The sequence below is a fragment of the Cnephaeus nilssonii genome (assembly GCF_951640355.1).
Source record: "Cnephaeus nilssonii genome assembly, chromosome: 5".
Classification (NCBI taxonomy): Eukaryota; Metazoa; Chordata; class Mammalia; order Chiroptera; family Vespertilionidae; genus Cnephaeus; species Cnephaeus nilssonii.
This window is the reverse complement of record NC_137076.1, coordinates 98,792,210-98,809,434: the sequence shown is the minus strand read 5'-3', so window position 1 is coordinate 98,809,434 and position 17,225 is coordinate 98,792,210.

Sequence of the window (17,225 nt, the reverse complement as noted above, 5' to 3'; positions counted from 1 at the left end):
TTATTGGTTCACAAGTCATATAGTCTAGGGCTGACCATAATTATCTCATTTTAACTTAATTACCTCCATAAAGTCCCTGTTTCCAAATGGTCAGTTTCTGAAGCATTGAATCCAATGAATCCTAAACCAGAAGGACTGGTGCCTTTATGAGAAAAAAAAAATCTGCCTGAAGATTACAACAACAATTTCTGTCAGAGTTTCCAGCCTGACAACCTCACCTGTGGATTTTGCACTTACCAGCCCTCACAATCACATGATCCAATTACTTAAAATAAATCTCTGTAAATATCGTATTGGTGGTGTTTCTCTGGTGAACTCATGCTACAGTTCCATGAGTTCACTGCCCAAACTCTAGGTCACTGTCACATCTCTCCACTTCAGCTTAAAGACCTAGAACATTTTCCTGTGTTGGAGACTAAAAAGATTGGATAAAATATCTTCTTAGTTGAGCCAGAAGAGATGGTCTGGTCTCTTAGAAAAAAAAAATTGAAGTAAAATTTTTAACACGTGGGTTTTTACACTCCCCAAATATTTTCTAAAATACATATTCTAATATATTTCACATGCAAGTCAGTAATTTGCTTGGTCTTTATTTTTAATTTGATAATACATATTTTATTTTTATGGCATTCCCTTGTACATACAATTCCTGTTTTGTTTTGTTTTGGTTTTGTTTTTTTCTGTTGCAACTAACTGAATGAAGAGGTAAAACAAGGACAACAAGACAAATGAGAAGTGTGTTATCAAGTCAAATACGACAGTAAACTAAGAATGGTCTGTATTATTGGAATAATCTGGGAGTCAATGTAAAACTCAGTCAGAATTCCTCCTACCCAAGGTGCTACCAATGTGATTAGCTAATTATTAATATTAATGATAGGAAGAAGGCAAAGGGAAAGCCAGAAATTATAAGCATGCTTTACCTGGAGACTGCCACTTTGCACTCCCCAGAGAACCACTGGTCTATTCCCTGCAGGTCACTGGGGAGAGGGGTACAACAAAGAAAAAGATGGACATATGCACACTGAAGCTGAGATGACATAGGGAAAATACCTTCCTGTCAGTATAACCTGGGAACAGAGATCATTGGCCAGAGGGATAGGGCCACTGCACAAAAATTTGGGAATACATAATCCCCAGACAAAGGAATTCTCCCTGTCTTGTTCCTCTGGCTTTGCTCCTGCTTCCTTATACTCATCCGTGTTCACTCCATAGCCATGTAGCCATAGAAGCCCCGTGGACCCTGTAGACTACAGCTGAGAATACAAGCTGAGCTAGCCTGATGCTGGGCTGGACTGTGCTCCAACAGGGAATGGCTTAATCCTAGCTCTGCTGAAGATGAAATGAGACCTTTTCCTTCATGGGATGGAGGGAGATGGGACCTTGGAAAATAAGGGGTTTAATTCCGTGCCATGAAAGTCTCAGAAAATTCCTTTTCTCATGACATCGCAAGAAGCCCACTTCCACCAACGAACAGGTGGGGACACAGAGAGTTCCCCACCAGTAACAAAGGGGTGAGGATCCAAGGTATTTAAACACCAATTTCTCACATGTCATTGTTGAGTGGTACTTCTGGTAGACTGTTGGTCCCAGCTGTAAAAGAAATTCCTTTACAAGGAAATTCAGTTGCTGGTAGTGAGAAACTTGGTCAGTATGCTCTTACTATAGGTGCTAACAGTTGGGGCTATGGAAGGTCACCACTCATGCTTGCTACATAGATCTTTGTACAAAACCACAACTCAGAGCTGATGGCTTTATGGGAACAGATGTGAACTATTTGTAGCTGAAGTAGGCTGGAACTGAATGGGCAGACCAAGAAATAAAAATAAAGGAAGATTAGAATTGGAGGACTATCTTGGAGCTATTTATAAATTCCACTAGAAGGATGGAAGGCTTATCTTTGTAAATAGCAATGCTTTCTCTATATTCTGGGAATAGAGTTGGCCCTCTCTGATGGAAAATATTAACTCAGTCATTTTTCTTTATCATTGACTTTTTATGATGATTTGACTTATAGTTTTAAGCTATATATTTTCTAATTCCTTCCATTTTTGATACTTTTCAATTTTTCTATCACACAGTGTTTTAACCATTATAAAAAGTCAATCCATCAAGCAGGGAGGGGTAAAGGGGAGGAGAGTCTTCAAACATACAATGGAAGTAATAGCTTGCAAGGTCACTATGGCAAGCCGGTTGAAAAATACTTTCCCTTCTTTAAGAATTTTTGGTAGTTTTCTTTTTCCTAAGAGTCTGAAGTGTTTTCCAACTCATAAACATTTTATTTTTTTTAAAAATAGTGCACTCATCACTACAAAGTTCCTTTTTTTATAGGACTCAGAACATCAAAGGATAAATTATTCACCCCAAAGAAAGCAGCACACCCTACACAATATTTGAAGTGTTTATCACAGAAGGCGGAAATGCTGTCCTGTGTCTTTCAAGCATAGCAATCTTTGCCAAACCAAGAACAGAATGACCCTCAAAGAAGACATAGTCTCTATGCTAATGAGTCTTACACCTTTCAAGTGAAAAATACAAAACACAAAACTGATTGCATCAAACTGTGCATTTCCCTTTGAAGCCAGCAGTAACAAGGGATTCCTGCCTTTCAACAATTCAAGATTGTCATGCATGTGTCAGCTCAGAACATGCACAAGGACAGCAACCTAAGGCTGCAGAGCTTCTATTTTCCATTTAAACTGTTATTATAGTATCTTGGGACATTGAGGGTGAGAGAGCAGAGAAAGAGAACAGAGAATGCTTCTGTGACCTTCTACAAGAAAAGAAAAAGGCCATCTAGATCCATTATAAATTCACAGCTAATTAAAGGTTAAACACGAGTTGTCAATCAGTATGAAAGATAATTGTTCTTCTTCAGAAAGCTGATTATGTGTACTATTTGGTAAGGAAAAATGAGTATTTTCATGTTATTGGTGAATGTGGTCACTAGCTCACGCTGCAGCTGTAACGTTCAAGACACTTATCCTTGGAGGCTGAGGTTGAGATGAAATCCTCTACTTTTGTTTGGAAAAAAAATGAATGAATGCAATGTGTATCACTGTACATTTGTGATGATTGTTCTTATTTTCATCTACAGGGTTAGGATAAGTATTAGGGAGTGCCAAAAATTCTATATTAGAGATTCTATATTAGAGAGAACCTTGTCCAATTCATCTTTGCTAAAATTGTCCAGGACATCATAAAACATGGTGGAGGCATTAATCACCGTTGCACAAATAGACAATGTGAGCCATATAATGAGAGAGATATATAGAGGATGTGTGTTAGCAGTGGGTGTATGCATATTAGCATTTAGAAGGAAGTGACAAATTATGCAAGGATTGCATAGTGTGGAGAGCCTGCCTAGTAATATCGTCCCCACATGGCACAGAGGAAAGGATCTAAGGATAACAACTCAGAAATACATTCTTTCATTGCATAGCAAACTCTGAACACCATGCAAGTATGCCCAGAGATGAGTTTGTTAATGTTGCCACCATTCCTTGGCTCTGAAAACTGAGGTATAGGTTCTACAGAAAGGCTCATGTTATTTGACTGTGTTGGTAAGCAGATTGTGTTTTTTTCTGACTTTGTGAGTCTTTGTATAAGCACTCAAGAAGCTACTTCACAACTATCTTTACTGTACGTTTGCATTTTCACAGAATTTTGTATAGATACGTATTTGTCTAGGTATATCATAATGGCATAAGTACACCATTTCATTAGATTTCCAGTTTAGCTTAATAACTATTCAATGAGTAACTTCTATGTTCCAAACATTGTTTTAAATGTTGTAATACAGCATAAACACCCTGGACCATATTCAGCTGTGTGACTGTGAATATGCTACCTCCTTACTCTAAGCCACTCTTTCTTCTTTGTTCAGCCACTCATGCAAAAGGGGGCAATAATACCTATCTTTAGGGCTGCTATACAGCATATAAAGGTAGTATATGTGAAAATATTTAATAAAAAAGAGAAGGATTAAATGCCTGTGTTCTTCCCACATCCAATTTATCATGTCACAGGGTCTCTGGAGGAATAAAGGAAAAAAAGACCCCGACTCTATTTCCAGAACCTCAGAATTAGAACATAACCACCAATTCTGAATGTTTGTAGACATATTCTCAGGGAAAGATTCAGACTATGAGCAAGGGATATTTCCTCATTAGCTTGACGGAGGGGATAAGCTTTAAGCCCCTACATCATAAATATGTGATGTTGTTTGTTATTTATAAGAAATATTACTTAAATCAAGTCAGTTTGAGAAAGAAAAAGCTTTTCTTAAGATTTTAGAGACCAAGGAATGCTTGGTAGGCAAAGTAAAGGAATGAGGGAGAGAAAAATACCACCTCCCTCTGGTACTCTATAATGATAAGCAACAATTACTGAGTGTTCAACATGTGCCACGAACTGGGACAGCTGGTGTACATGGATTAAGTCACAATAGTCCTATTAGATTAGGTGACTTGCCCAGTAGACAAACAGACTGCATGAAACCTCTGAAGAAATTGGGCTCCGAACTCTCCAGTTACTATGTGTATTCCCAATCACTCCAATACACTGTGAAAACATCACCAAGAAAAAGCACATAGAAAATGAAATAGTACACAATGGTACTAAAAAGATATCCAAAGTATTTTCTTAAAAAGTGATCCTTCATATTTTCAGTATATTAATAACCTGTAGTTCCTGGGCTTATACCAAACCAAAGCCTTTAGTCTAATGCCTTAAACTCAAAAACACTGTGTGTACATTTCAAAGGGCAGTTATAACCCTGAATATAAAAATTATAATCTTTATGGCCTCATTCCAAGATAGATGTTGCTAGTTAAACACATGCCTGATTATAATTGTCAGTCTAGAGAATATTGATTGTAACATAATAGTTTCAGGATAATCCCATTTTTCTTCTAATTTCAAAAAACAGTAGCCCAATTACTGAAAAATTATTTTTTTCAGTGACAAACATTATTTTTGGTTATTTAAAAATAATAACTAACTGGTTTTTTTGTCAAGAAAAGAATAATAAAATCCTACAATGATGTGTTTTTAAGAATTTATCATGAAATACCTAGGTGAAATATCTCAGTATCTTTCAATTTAATTTATAAAAATTTAAAAAAATGAGACTATGAAATCTTTGAGATATTTATTCAAGTTATAAATGTTTTAATTTGCTGAAGTCTTGATTTTATGTATTATAGCAAAAAGAATAAAAAATCAAAATATATATTTTAAAAATATAACACATTAAAATCATAAGTCAAAAAACTTTAATTTCATCTTTGGTTTACAATTCTCATGCTCATTTATACTGCAAATTGACTTGATTATTGAAAATTGTTTGATAACTTTAAACAACACTAATTGCATTTAGTTGAAACCAAAAGACCTCTCTTTTTCTGAAAAGGAAGTGCACTTTTTATAGTAATTTGATGTTTTAGAGTTCTGATCCTACAGATAAACTTATGTAGGTTCAACTACAAATCTTGAAATTTATTAACTGTATCATGTTGGAAAATGTACCTAAACTAATCTTCATAAAAATAATGTTAAAATTGTTGCTGCCTCATAGGACTCTTCCATGGAACCAGTGAGCTCATGTTCATGAAAACACCACAGTGTGCCCAGCAGAGCAAGCATCCAACACACATTAACTATACTTTTTTGTTTTATTTTAACACTGTCGTCCCAAACACTCCTTATAAGTGGTCAAACAGGTAAGCTGTAGCAGCGCATTTAAGATGCAGTGTCCTTATAGATAGACCTTGATGCCTTTGGTTCCAAGTAATCACAACCTAGGGAATGAAATATTTGCCACTTACTTTGACTTAACCTGAATGGTTACACTCTAAGCCTTGAATTCCTACACTGCTTTCCAAAATCTACTCTGGAGCAAAAAGAAATGAATTGCTTAGTCATTTTTTTTTTCTATCCCTGACACATTTTTCTGTTTTATAGCACCAAAGGTCTTAACATAAAACAGGAGAAAGTTTTCCAAAAAGTATGTAGATATTTTGAAAAAAATTTTTTTCACTTGAACTTCAGCTCAGAAGTATATTTAGAGGAAATATAAATCCTTTCTAACCTCATTCAGTCAGCTGCTTACATTTTAGGTTTCAAGATTTCAAACGGTGCTCTATATTTATTGAGCTCAGTGAGGCAAATGTCTATTAAAACCTCAGCAAGCAACTTAGAAACTATTAAAAACCCTCCAAAGGGACGTCACTGGTAAAGTCAGTCAATAAATTAACCACTGGGTTAGACAGGATAGGGGCTCATCTGTCTTTCTGAACGCTGTTAATGAAGCCTACATTTTTGTATGTTCCTTCCTGACAAACTGCCTGTGACACATGTTTCTTAGTGACTTTGCCTCGTGTCCAGGCATTAAGTGTCTCGTAGTTCATTAGAACACTGATGATGTGTAATTATCTCACGAAGGATGTCACCAAACGGAGATTTAGAGAACAATTATAATAGTCAGAAATTAGCATTAGAGACACATTATCTGGCCATGCTACATGGCTGCTCTTACACAGACCGAGGAGCCTTCAATGATAAACTGATGGTCTGACCACTTGTAGTAGTATTTTTTTATACACTCCATGTAGGAAAGTTGTAAAGTCATGTTTGAATACATCAGGAGTTTGGTGTATCTGACATATATTGAAGTCTTTTTACTTCATTATTACTATAAATTCCTTTAGAGTGTTTTTCTTATAATACATAACTATCTAAAAGAAATAGGGTCTGATACTTCCCAATATGCACCAGGTCTTTCACTCCAACATTCAGTAAATGCTGCACCAAATTAAAAGGTAGCCATTAACCAGACCTAAAAGACAATGGCTGAATAATAAATATGAAAAATCCTTTTGAATGAACCATTCAGATTAGATGGGTTAGTGCTACTTAAGGCTGAAGTTTTAAAAACATGAACAAGAGACCAGCTCTTCCATCTGGCAGGGTACAATCCATGTAGTGTGAGTCAGTAGCACAAAGTGCAAGGGTAACTAGCATTTTAACAAATATATTAATGACACATAATTGAGGGCTGAAAAATAGAACCTCCCTGCCATTTGATTTTTTTATTTTTTATTTTTTTTTTTGGTCAAAGTTGCCAGGGCTTCTTAGAGAAATGTCTTATTCCAGTTACAAGTCAGGCAGGAAAAGTGAACCTTGGAACCTGATTGTAACCATGGCAATAAATACAGTATTCTTTCATTCATAGAATTAAAGAGAGAAAAATAACAGAAAAAGTAAAGATAAATTCATCTGTCACCATTGGAAGTCAGTATTGCATGGACTTTACTATGAAAATTGGTAATGAAGGGGTAAGAATGAGGCATCTACCTACAATCTTTTGAAGAGGCTTATTCTCCTTTGAATTACAGAACTTTAAACTAGAAAATCCAGTTGACACGCCCAGTAAAAAAAAAATTTTTACTTCAAGCAAGTGTGGTTAATAAATGTTAAAAGTATTACTTGTTGCCAAATATTAGCCAAATAGCTCATTTTGAAGAGGACAAAGTACCCCAATGATTCTGACTACTGCACCCTGAACCGAGTAATCAACTTTATTGTCACACCCTGTAAGAAAACCTGACATTATGAAGCAACCTGGAGAAATGAAAAGACAGTACACTTTGGAGACAGATGTAGGTTAAAATCTTTGCCTTGCTATTTTTCTAGCAAACAAAGTCTCTGAGTCCTTACATTCCTCATCTGCAAAACTGCTATGACAATGTGCAACCCACAGATTGGCTGTGAGAATTAAATGATGAATTAAAACATGTAAATGCTATATTGTAGGGACCAATCTAGTACAGAACCAATGATCTGAGCAGAAAATACTTTAAGATGCATTGCTAAAATGGAAGACAGTTAACATGAGACAGACTGTGCCATTAGAAATAGAAATGGTTTGTATTTACAGCTCAGAGACTCTGTGATGAATGGATTCCGAGTATGGAAAAGAGACTATCACAGCCATTTCTCTGATAAAGAGCAATGAAACTTAAGCAATCATGGCCTGCTAATGTAAGCTATTAGGGGAACAGCAGGGGGCAAGAATTTGTTCACTGTAAGGGAATGTAATATTTATCAGTGCTCATTAGACTGTGCATATTATATGGCTTTGCTCTTGCTGAAAATGGTCATTATACTAAAAATTAAAGTACAAAAAGCAAATATGTTTTGTAGCTCGATTGCCAGATAAATTTGTCTGAATAGTCAAAGGAGGCCCCTTACTAAACTAAATAGGGTAAGTGATTTTGTTAGAGATTTAATGTGGAAGATGAATAAGCCATGCCCCCGCTCCCAAAAAAAAAATAAATAGGTAAAGAAAACCTAGAGGAAATACCATATAGCAGGTCAATTTCCTCTCCATTTCTACATTAACCATCCATAAAATGGACCGGTTGGATCTGGCTTATTTCCAAAAGCCTTAGGACTCCAGCATTCCTGAAATTAATGAAGCTACCTCTGTTATCCAATACAAATTTCATTATCATTATTATCATATCTGATGATACATACCTTATTATTTTCTACCTTTTCTCATTCTGCTCAAGCCATAATTTTCTCTGGCTGATCCTTCAAATTCTAGTACCACTCCCACCTCATGAATCTGTACTTGCTATTCCTTCTTTCTAGAAGTCTCCTTATCCAGGTAGCTACCTGGATAAGGTTTATTCTCTAATTTTTCAACTCTGCTAAATGTTACCTTCTCAATAAGGTCTTCTTTACCAGTCTTAAAATAAGCTGGGTAGATCGATCAATATATCTATCTATCATCTATCTATCTATCTATCTATCTATCTATCTATCTATCTATCTAAAATTTTATCTAAGATGGAAAGCAATTTATCCAAGAACGTACAATAAGTTAACTTTCATTTCTCAATAGGTTATGAATGGAACAGTACTCCTCCTGAAACAACAAGAAGAAAAAACTAGAAAAAAATTTTAAAATTATATGTTTAAAAACATCAGAATCAGAGACCCTTGGAAGAAAGAGGACTAGATGAACTATAATCCTTAACAGAGGACACAATTATCTTCTTGGGGACATTTGCTGATTATGGACATGGACTAAAGGTGAGACCAACCACAGGCAGAGACCTTTGTTTGGAGCAAAGAAATCAATACATCTCCACGGCCTTAAATGTAAGGCCAGATTTCTCTAAGGGGCATTTGCTAAATTAGGGCTATGCAGAATAAATCTCCTGATTCTTCACAGTACCTATAAAACAGACCTGCTAGGAATAGGGGTCTATCCCAAGCATATAGTTTGTCTTTCCATCAAGATATTTATCTGATTTTAAAGCTTCATTTGGTATAACTGAAGAAAGAATGGCTAGGGACTTCTGAAGGAAGAGGGAACATTTTCCACAGAATTTCAGGGCTGTAAAGACATATACCAGTCAGGCTCTCAAATAAAAGCTCAGAACACTAATTCCTAAACAAAAGGAAATTTGAGATAAAGTCAGTCTTACTGAAACTGCAATCTGGCCCCAATCCAGCGTAATTCATGATTGAACCGAGTTAATCAATCTCTCACCTTATTTGCTTAACAGAAAATAATACTATCAGGAAGTAAATAATATCACTAGAAGTCTGTATCTTTTCCTTATACAGAAGCTTTGGCATATAATTAACAGTATTCAAAGCAGGGAGAAAATACGTTTGAATATATATACCCAGCCTGCACCCTCTCCAATCCAGGACTGCTGGCTCCCAACCACTCACCTCCTGCCTGCCTGATTGCCCCTAACCACTTCTGCCTGCTAGCCTGATCACCCCCTAACCACTCCCTTGCCAGCCTGATTGACGCCTAACTGCTCCCCTGCCTGCCCGATTGCCCCTAACTGCCCTCCCCTGCCGGCCTGGTCACCCCTAACTGTCCTCCCCTGCAGGCCTGGTCGCCCCCAACTTCCCTCCCCTGCTGGTCCAGTCACCCCTAACTGCCCTCCCTTGCCAGCCTGGTTGCCCCTAACTTCCCTCCCCTGCAGGCCTGGTCCCCCCCCAACTGCCATCTCCTGCAGGCCTGGTTGCTCCCAACTGCCCTCTCTGCTGGCCCAGTCACCCCCAACTGTCCTCCCCTGCTGGCCATCTTGTGGCAGCCATCTTGTGTCCACATGGGGGTGACCATCTTTGACCACATGGGGGCAGCCATCTTTTGTGTTGGAGTGATGGTCAATTTGCATATCACCTCTTTATTATATAGGATATATAGGATATGTTTGAATATATATGTGTTTGAATATATATATGTTTGAATGTATATATTCAAACATATATACATACACACACAATAGAAGCAGATGCACAGGTGGTTCAGATACTAGAATTTTTGTTTTAATTCATCCCAATGTATTTTCTAATTTTTCTTGTTATTTTCCCCTTGATACATTGGTTATTTAGGAATGTGTTGTTTAATTTTCAAATATTTTATTTTCCAAATTTCCTTCAGTTATTGATTTCTAATTTCATTTCACTGTGGTCAGAGAACATACACTGTATGATTTCAATCCTTTTTTTAAATTTGTTTTTTGGCCCATAATAGGATCAATCCTCAATAATGCCCCAAGTCAACTTGAGGACAATGTATATTCTATTGTTGTTGGGAAAATTATTCTATACAGTTCTGTTAGGTCTAGGTGGTTTATAGTGCAACTTAAGTCTTTATGTCCTTGTAGATATTCAATTTATTTGTGCCATGTATTATTAAATATGTTTTTTTAGTTTCAAACTGTTACTGTTGAATTATCTACTTCATACTTCAATTCTTCATTTCTCTGCTTTATGTATTTTGGGTCTCTGCTGTCAGATGCATATGTATTTATTATTGTTACTAGAGGCCCGGTGCACGAAATCCGTGCACAGAGGGAGGGTTGTCCCTCAGCCCAGCCTGTACCCTATCCAATCTGGGACCCCTGGAGGGATGTCCGACTGCCCATTTAAGCCCAATACCACCGGTGGGATCGGGCCTAAACGGGCAGTCGGACATCCCTCTCACAATCCAGGACTGCTGGCTCCCAACTGCTTGCCTGCCTGCCTTCCTGATGGCCCCTAACCACTTTTGCCTGCCAGCCTGATCACCCCCTAACCACTCTGCTGCCAGCCTGTTTGCCCCCAACTTCCCTCCTCTGCCGGCCTGGTCACCCCTAACTGCCCTCTCCTGCAGGGTTGATCACCTCCAACTGCCCTCCCTTGCAGGCCTGGTCCTTCTCAACTGCCCTCCCTTGCAGGCAGGGTGCCTCCCAACTGCCCTCTCCTGCTGTCCATCTTGTGGTGGCCATCTTGTGTCCACATGGGGCAGGATCTTTGACCACATGGGGGCCGCTATATTGTGTGTTGCAGTGATGATCAATCTGCATATTACTCTTTTATTAGATAGGATAGAGGCCTGGTACAGGGGTGGGGGCCAGCTGGTTTGCCCTGAAGGGTGTCCCTGATCAGGGTGGGGTTCCCTTGGGGCATGTGGTGGTTTGCAGGCCAGCCACGGCCCCTGCCAACCCAAGCAGAGGCCCTGGTATCTGGAATTTATTTTCCTTTTACAATTGAAACTTTATAGCCTGGAGCGGAGCCAAGCCTGGGGCTCCCTCTGTGGCCAGCAGCCATTTCTGTTGGGGTTATAATTGAAACTTTGTAGCCTTAAGCGGAGGCCTGGGCCCAGCCAGGGTATGTGGAAAGCTTTGCTTCCCCTGTTGCCGGGGGCAACCCTGGCCTGCTCTCTCAAGCTCCATTCTGCCGCCATTTCTGTTTGAATTTGTTTACCTTCTATAATTGAAACTTTGTAGCTTGAGTGGAGGCTTAGGCCTGGCAAGGGCAGATGGAAAGCTTGGCTTTCTCTGTTACCTAGGAAACCCTGCTCTCTGTGGCTGTAGCCATCTTGGTTGGGTTAATTTGCATACTTGCTCTGATTGGATGGCGGACGTGGCTTGTGGGCATGGTTTGTGGGTGTGTGGGAAGTGTGGTCAATTTGCATATTTGTCTATTATTTGGTAGGATATCTTCTTGATGAGTTAACCTTTTATCATAAATGTCCTTTTTCTGTAGTAAGCAATTTGTCTCAAAATCAATCTTACTTGATATAATTACAGCCACTGCAGCTACCTTTCGGTTTCATTTTGCATGGTATTCCTTTTACGATCAACCTATTTGTGTCGTTGAATCTAAAGTGTTTCCTATAGACAGCATATAGTTGGATCAAGTTATGTTTGTTTCTTTGATTAAGACCTGCCTTCTCCCCCCTTCCTTTTAACCTCTAAATTAGTGAGAAAATGTCTGCAGGTGAATTAAAAGAATATACTGCAGATAAACAACTAGGAATCATGGGTACTGAAAGGTCTCTAAGACTGAAAAAAACAAACACATACATAGGACCTTAGAATCTAAGCAACAGGGTATTAGAACTATGGGTTGTATTTGGCCTCCTGTCTTTTTTAATTTAATTATTAAATTTATTTTTTAAATTATGTATTTAACTGTTTTAATTAACTTAATTAAAGTGTTTAATTTACATATTTCATGTAAATGTAATGTACGTTTAATTAGATTTATTAAATTTAAGTGTTTGCTTTATATATACTTAATGTAATCACTGGCAAAGAATAAGTTATCTCTGACATTTTGCTATTTCTTTTATATATTTTTTACATCTTTTAGTTTATCTCTTTATTATTTCCTTTTTGTTAAATATTTTATAGTATACCACTTGGTAGAGACAGATGATATTTGTCTTCTCTGAGTTTAAACTGGATCAGAATTGGCTTTTAGTCTTTTAGGAGGACTTATTTATTTCTAGTTTGCATTTGTCAATTCCCTACTGTATGTTTGACTGTCAAACAGCCACTCCAAATATAGTCACTATGTGGTTGGAAATCATGATAAAGAAATAATAGGTTGCTTAAAATTTGGTCATTTTTTTAGTGGTTTATCTAACTTGCTGCATTTGTGTTCATTTCAACTTTACTGTCATATTTGGGCTAATATACTTCCAAATAAAAATTTAGAAAACTCCATTTTCATCCTGTTCCCAGTGTACCCTAACTCCTATCTCTCTTTCATTCCCTACTCTCTTATGGTGAAACTGAGGCTCACTTTCACAACCTAGGCCTCTGTTTAATTAGTAATGTAAGAGACAATGTAGTAAACTCTTTGGCCAAAGTAGATCTATGATCCGTAATATCTTAAAGAACTTGCTCCTTTATAAATGGGTAGGCTGAATAAGTATTTTCTCATCTCCTTTCAAAATAAAATTATAATTACAATATACTAATTTTTTAAAAAATTATGCAGACCAAAGACAATTTAAGAAGAAAAAAAAAAGGAGATGATAGAATTTAAGCCTACTTTGGAAGTTGCAAAATAGATTGATATCTGACTTAGAGTGATGAAAGCTAAAACCAAACTTCCTGCAAATGATAGAGAGGGTGGGAAGAGCTTACAAGGATTGGGTTGTGGCAAGCCTCAGAAATTCAAGACACTATATATTAGGGCAAGCACATGGATTAGAGGTTAAAAATAGAAAGACTGGTTGAATGTCTGAATAAAGGAATAATTAGACATTGCCTTATGTAGGAATAGATTCTGAGAAAAATTGTACAAGATGGGGATTCTTATGCAAGTGACCTTTTAAAAAATATATATTTTTATTGATTTCAGAGAGGAAGGGAGAGGGAGAGAGAGATAGAAATATCAATAATGAGAGAGAATCATTGATCAGCTACCTCCTGCATGCCCCCCACTGGGGATCCAGCCCACAACCTGGGCATGTGCCTTGACCGGAATCAACCTGGGACCCTTCAATCTGCAGGCCCATGCTCTATCCAATGAGCCAAAACAGCTATGGTTGCAAGTGACTTTTTGATTGTCCATAGGAGTAACCTATTAGGAAGTAAAAAATAAGCAGGATGGAGCAGGGGAAACAACGAAGCAAAATGTAGTTTTAGCTGCAATCTGAACTTGAAAGCTCTAGAGTTTCCTCCCCTTCAGGGAATGAGGTCAGGTTTTTGTACCATTGTATGAGTCATTCATTGGCTGTAAGGACTAGCACTAAAATGAGTGGTGGCCCTGGGCAAGTATTTTATAATCGAGCTGCATCTATTAAAAATGTTTTATTTAAAAAATCATAAAACGAATGAGCTCATTTAAGATATATTGATTTGTCGATGGGTATTTTGAACAGGTGTGTGAGAATATATTGATATTATATTTTCCATTTTAGATTTTTGGCAGAAAGATAAAACAATACACTTTTCACCTGTGACTTCTCTTGGACTCTTTCAGCTATAAGCACTGCATTTTCAGAGTTTTGCCAACATTCCTGAAAGGAAACCACCGTCAGTGAAGATAGGGAAGGAACTCATAAGCATAGTGAGAAAAGCCATTCTGTAACATGAGACATGTCCATCTTTGTTCAACATGGCTGAAAACCAAACTAGGAGAGCACAACCACACCATATAAGACAGGGTCAAGAGAAAACATTCATTGAAACGCATTGCAAAACAAAGTTCTTACAAGCTTTAAGAGGAGACAAGGACAGCACTAGAAGACCACCTGACTTGGAGAGGTTGTTGCAGGGGTATTGATGACACTGGTGAAGTGTGAATAAAGTAAAAAACACCTGTCACTCCATCATAGGGGGCTATAGAACAGACATAGAACTGTGCTGGGACACAGACAGGCAACAAGCAATAGATAGGCCACACACAGGCTCATGTGCACACGTCAGTGATAAACCATTGATAAACAAGAGATCAGATCTTATCCTGTGTCTGCCTTAAACAAGAGTCAGCCCAAATAAATATGTTGGCACCATTCAGTAGCCCAAACTCATATGACTGTATAAAAGAAATATCTTGCTGGCTTTTGAGAGTGGTTCCTTTGATTGACTGCCCTTCTGGAATTGGGGTCAGCCATGAGACCCTGGGATAACACCATAGGCTTGACCAGGCGTCCTCAAACTACGGCCCGCGGGCCACATGCGGGTGTTTTTGCCGTTTTGTATTTTTTTTTTCCAATTTTTTTATTAAGGTATTATATGTGTACATATCTTACCATTGCCCTCCCCACACCCCCCTCCCATATATGCCCCCACCCCCCAGAGTTTTGCATCCATTGGTTATGCTTATATGCATGCATACAAGTCCTTTGATTGATCTCTTATCTCCCCCACCTCTCCCTAACCTTCCACTTGTAATTTGACAGTCTGTTTGATGCTTTACTGTCTCTGTATCTATCTTTTTGTTCAAGATTATAATGTTCTTTATTATCCATAAATGAGTGAGATCATGTGGTATTTTTCTTTCATTGACTGACTTATTTCACTTAACATAATGTTCTCCAATTCCTCCCAGGTTGCTGCAAATGATGAGAATTCCTTCTTTTTTATGGCAGCATAGTCTTCCATTGTGTAGATGTACCACAGTTTTCTGATCCAGTCATCTGCTGACGGGCTCCTAGGCTGTTTCCAAATCTTAGCTATGGTGAATTGTGCTGCTATGAACATAGGGGTGCATATATCCTTTCTAATTGGTGTTTCTAGTTTCTTCGGATATATTCCCAGGAGTGGGATTACTGGGTCAAATGGGAGTTCCATTTTCAGTTTTTTGAGGAAACTCCATACTGTTTTTATTTCAAAATAAGATATGTGCAGTGTGCATAGGAATTTGTTCATAGTTTTTTTTTAAACTATAGTCGGGCCCTCCAGCGGTCTGAGGGACAGTGAACTGGCCCCCCGTTTAAAAAGTTTGAGGACCCCTGGGCTTGAGTGAATTTCCACGGATGTCTGGTTAACCTCCCAAGCATGGGGTTAGGAAAGTGCAACAAAGTGCAATAAGAAAGTCTAGGTCCAAGGTCCATGATCAGAAACCTTCCCATACCTCACCTTCCGAGATGGTGCTTCTGGCCACAGTCAGTCCAAGGCACGTGAGAGGACTTTTGCTGAAGGAGGACTCTATAGCTCAGGCCCCTCTCAAAATACGCATTCACTTCTCCCTTGCATCCAAGAAAAAATATCATACTGTTCCTCTAGGCCAGTGGTTCTCAACCTTTCTAATGCCGCGACCCTTTAATACAGTTCCTCATGTTGTGGTGACCCCCAACCATAAAATTATTTTCATTGCTACTTCATAACTGTAATTTTGCTACTGTTAATGAATCATAATGTAAATATCTATGTTTTCCGATGGTCTTAGGCTCTACAGCAGTGGTTCTCAAGAATAATAATTCTTATTAATAATAATAAAATAATTCTTCTTAATAAAAGAAGAATTCCTATAAGCAAAACTAACATCATCAATTTAATAAAAATTAAATTAGATAGAAGGCTCAGATAAAAAAATGGATGAAATCTCCCCCCAAATAAATAAAGACAAGAAAATAAGAGAAAAAAGAAACCCCTCAAAAACAAGAGGAGAGTCAATATCCAATTAGAAGAAATTCCTATTAAAATTGGAATAAAGTAAATTAAATAATAATACAAATTGTCAGTGCCAAAGGATATATATTTCCAGATTGAATTGATAAAGATTCATGCCAAAGCACATCATCAAGAAATATCACAAGAAGGGGAACAAAGAAAAAATATTTAAAACTTCTCAGTTTACAAACAAAAATAGTAAGAAATAAAAAAGATGACATTAAAAGATCTGGATATCAAGGTAGAATCACAGGGTATTATTTCTAGCAGTACTAAATTAATCAAGGTTTTATTATGAAACACATTACCTTACTCTTACTATGAAGTAGATGTTCATTTTCAAAAGGATTATACCTTAACCCAGTGGTTGGCAAACTGCGGCTCACGAGCCACATGTGGCTCTTTGGCCCCTTGAGTGTGTCTCTTCCACAAAATACCACGTGTGGGCGCGCACATACAGTGCGATTGAAACTTCATGGCCCATGTGCAGAAGTCGGATTTCGGCTCTCAAAAGAAAATTTCAATCGTTGTACTGTTGATATTTGGCTCTGTTGATTAATGAGTTTGCTGACCACTGCCATAACCTATTAGAATTAATTCAGGTGCCGCATATATTAGCTGATAAAAAAAAAAAAGTGTGAGGTCTTGGATAAATAAATAATATAGTACTTTTAAAAGTGAGAAAGAAGCACATTTTTATCTTATTAAATAAAAACAGGTGATAATTCTGTATAATAAAAAGGAGATGGGTAAATTTAACAATTCTACCAAGGAAAATACATCAATAACTGC